This window comes from Arachis duranensis, chromosome 2 (genome assembly GCF_000817695.3).
Source record: "Arachis duranensis cultivar V14167 chromosome 2, aradu.V14167.gnm2.J7QH, whole genome shotgun sequence".
Classification (NCBI taxonomy): domain Eukaryota; kingdom Viridiplantae; phylum Streptophyta; class Magnoliopsida; order Fabales; family Fabaceae; genus Arachis; species Arachis duranensis.
In genome coordinates, this window is record NC_029773.3 from 11,142,377 (window position 1) to 11,146,360 (window position 3,984).

The 3,984-nt window shown below is 37.3% G+C and overlaps 1 pseudogene; it reads right to left on the minus strand.

Annotated features, from left to right (window-relative positions):
- Positions 1-2,613, minus strand: part of LOC107473507 (uncharacterized) — a 12,311-nt pseudogene extending 9,698 nt beyond the window's left edge.
- Positions 2,614-3,984: the final 1,371 nt, after the last annotated feature.

Below are 3,984 nucleotides of genomic sequence, written 5' to 3' on the forward strand. Positions count from 1 at the left end.
ATCAACTAAGTGTGGGGAAACTGTGGGAACATGGGTTAATAAGGGAATGTATCATGTTTCTAATTCTGAATATTGGGAAATTTGGGTATCTACTCATGTAAAACAGAAAATTAAAAAAATTCCATATGCATTGATATGTTATTTTAGTTTTTATGTCTCTAAAAAAAAGAAAAAAAAAGAAAAAAATATATAATATAAATAAATAAATAAGGGGACAAAATTACCCCAATGTTAAGTTAATAAAAGATCAATGCATATGTGACACAAATCAAAAGAAAAGTTGACACATGAGTTTGTGATATAAAAGTGGGAATTATGGGTAGCTAGGCATGATTTTAGAAATTATATAGAATGTATGTATGTTAGGTGATGGCTCAGGTTACTCAAAGATTCAATTTATAGCTCACTTAGCCATACATATATCCTCACCCTTGCCTTGGCCCCATTAAAACCTTGAAAAGACCTCATGATGTGTGCATGGGTATACTAAATATTTGTTGATTGGTTAAATGAAGGACAAAGTTTAGAAAGCATGATTAGGGAAGAATAGAGTGATTGACCTTAGACACTTGAGAGATTAGAGTGATATACACTTCCAGTGAGGGTTCAGTGCTTGATTCTATGTTCCCTGCTTTTATGAGCTATCTTCTTACAAGTTTACTTATTTTCACTGTATGATTTGAATTAGTGAAATCTAGTTCATATTTATTCTTGAAGGATTTATTTACTTTTTCACCAAGTAGGTAGAATCATTTTAGCATGTAGTTGCATTCACATTCATAGGTTGCATTGCATAAGTCTTGGCTTTCTCTACTCATTTATTTGGTCTCCTTGAGTTTAGCATGAGGACATGCTAATGTTTAAGTATGGGGAGGTTGATAAATCACTATTTTATAGTTTATCCTGTGCTTAATTGAGTGGTTTTTATCAACTCTTTACCCACTTACTCATATGATTTGCATGTTTTATATTTTCCTTCCTGATTCTGTGCTATGATTGAAAACATGCTTCTTTGGCTTTTATTTCCTTTTGTTTAATCCTCTCTTATTACCATTAGATGCCTTGATATGTGTGTTAAGTGATTTCAGGAATTACAGGGCAGGAATGGCTTAAAGAATGGAAAGGAAGCATGCAAAAATGGAAGGAACACAAAGAATTGAGGAGATAACCAGCGAGAAGTCACGCGGTCGCATGGCTGACGCGAGCGCGGATTGGAAGCTGCATGAACGACGCGAATGCATGGACGATGCGCACGCGTGGTACGAAAAACGCTGAATGACGCGACCGCGTGGACGACGCGGACGCGTGACATGCGTGATCTGCAGAATTACAAAAGTCTCTGGCAGAGATTCTGGGCCGCATTTCAACCCAGTTTTCAGCCCAGAAACAGATTAAAGTCAGGGAACATGCAGAGACTCAACATGCTATTCATTACTCACAAATTTAGGTTTTAGATGTAGTTTTTAGAGAGAGAAAGGCTCTCTCCTCTCTCTTAGGATTTAGGATTAGGATTAAGATTAGGATTTCAACTTCTTCATCACAGGTTCAATGTTCCTTCAATTTATTTTCTACTTTTATTTATTACTTTAGTTGATTATTTGATGTTGCCAATTTGGCTTATGGACTTTTATGTTCAATCTGACTTTCTATTTAATATAATTTGAGGTATTTCAGATTTATGATTATTTTCTCTGATTTATGTTATTGATGCTTGGGCTCTATCCAAATTATTTTTATTCAAGTAGATTTTATTCCCTTTTGGCTTTGGTTGGTTAATTTGTAACTCTTGAGTTGTCAAACTCATTGTTGACTAAAAATTGAAATTCTTCAAGGATTAATTCGAGATCCAATAATTCTAACTTTTCCCAAGGAAAGACTGGAATTTGAGGATTCGAATTAATTCATCCACTTAACTTACCTTCATAGTTCGAGGTTAACATAGTGGGAGAAAAATTCAATTCTCATCAAAATTGATAAGGATAATTGGGATAGGACTTCTAATTTCTCATACCTTGCCAAGAGTTTATTTTGCAGCCATTTATTTATTTTATTCATCATTTATCATAATTGCCCCTCATTCTTAAAACCCCCAATTTACAAACTCATAACCAATAATAAGAACATACCTCCCTGCAATTCCTTGAGAAGACGACCTGAGGTTTAAATACTTCGGTTATCAATTTATTTAGGGGTTTGTTACTTGTGACAACCAAAACATTTGTAAGAAAGGTTGATTGCTTGGTTTAGTAACTATACTTACAACGAGAGTTTACTATAACTTCTAAACCATCAATCTTCAGTTCTTCAGTGTTACCCCAAAACGCGCTTCTCTTCGTAAATTTTGGAAAGAACACCTTCTTCACCATCTCCACATCCAAGAAAGTGCCTTGTTTAGATAGTATTATTGTTGTTACTCAACGCTCCCATAAATGGGAAACTAGCAATGCGACATCCAAGGGACTAAATCTGATTGGTGGCACCGCCAGCAATGGAGGTAAGGCACCAACAATCATCAAATTTGTTGCTACTTCTCCTCCTAATTAATTGAGCGATGTCGCTTCTGTATGACGCTAAGGAATGGAGTGCCTTCGTGGTGGATAAAAATGCCGACATTTTTTCTTTAGCTCAGAAAGAATTGGAAGATGGAACCCTAAATTGAGAAATTGGGCAAGTTTTAACAACAAAAGAATGAGAATAGGAAAACGGGAGTTTGGGATTGGAAATCAAAAGTGAACATTAGAATATGGAAAAACAAGAAAATAGAGAGAATCTTGGAATAAGAAAAGACGCGGAATCGAGAAAGAAATGCTAATATAGAAATAGAGAAGGCGTGAAAATATGGTGGGCATTGGCTGAAAGAGATGAAGATGATGATGATGGTGGGATTCAAAGCCCATAGTACAAATATCATAACGCCCCATATGGTTAACAAGTCACCCCTTTCATGCTATGATACTAGTTGACCACACATGTGGACTACTTCACCCCATCCTTATCATTTACATTAAAATATTAGTACGTATTATATTAAATAATTTAATAAATTATTATCTACATCTTAGGTATGTTAGTATTTCATATAATAGTACTAATATTCAGGCGTGAACAACAAGAAAAGGGGTGAAGTAATCCACGTGTGTGGTCAACTAGTATCATAGCATGAAGGAGGGTGGCGTGTGACAAACCCCATTTTGAGGGTTTATCTTGTGCTAATTTCAAAGGGGTTTATCAATGATTTCACACACTTTCTGCATGAAAATATAAGGATTTGCATTCCTTTCCTAGTTTTGCTTCATGAATGAAAACATGCTTATTCTGCACTAAAATAGATACATTTCTATTTTTCTCTTGATACCATTCGATGCCGTGACTCGTGTGCTAAGTGGATTCAGGATACAGAGTAGGAATGGACAGGAAAAGAGAAGGAAGACGGGTGCAAAGGAAGGAAGCATGAGAATTGAGCTTTGGAGATTTCCGCATGGGCGCGTGCGCGCACCTGACGCGCCCGCGCGAATAAGAGCAACGTGAAGCCGAGACCAAGAGCCAAGACACGAGCCGGCTTGAGTAGCGGCTAAGCCAGGATTCTCATGGACGCGCACGCGTACGTCCCGCCTCCGTGCACACTCCAAAACCGCATCCATGGCGCGCACGCGTACCTTGCGCGTACGCGCCGATGTTCGAATATGATTTTTTAGAAGTCACGTGACTCAGGCGTGGAGCTGGTTAGAGATCCTAACTTTTAAGGAATGCTTTGGCGGGAAAAGGCTTAAGAGGACCAAGGGGGCAAGGGTAGAAGACACTTAGTTCATTTTCTAGTTTTTTTAGATATTTTGGGGAGAGAGAAGGGAGAGAACTCAAGTTCTTACTAGGGTTCTTCTTCATCAAAATTCTGGATTTTTACCCATTCCTTGGTGAGATCCATTGCAACTTTCATTTCACTTTGTTCATGTAATAGGTTTCTCTTCCAATTTCAAGTTGTAGTTG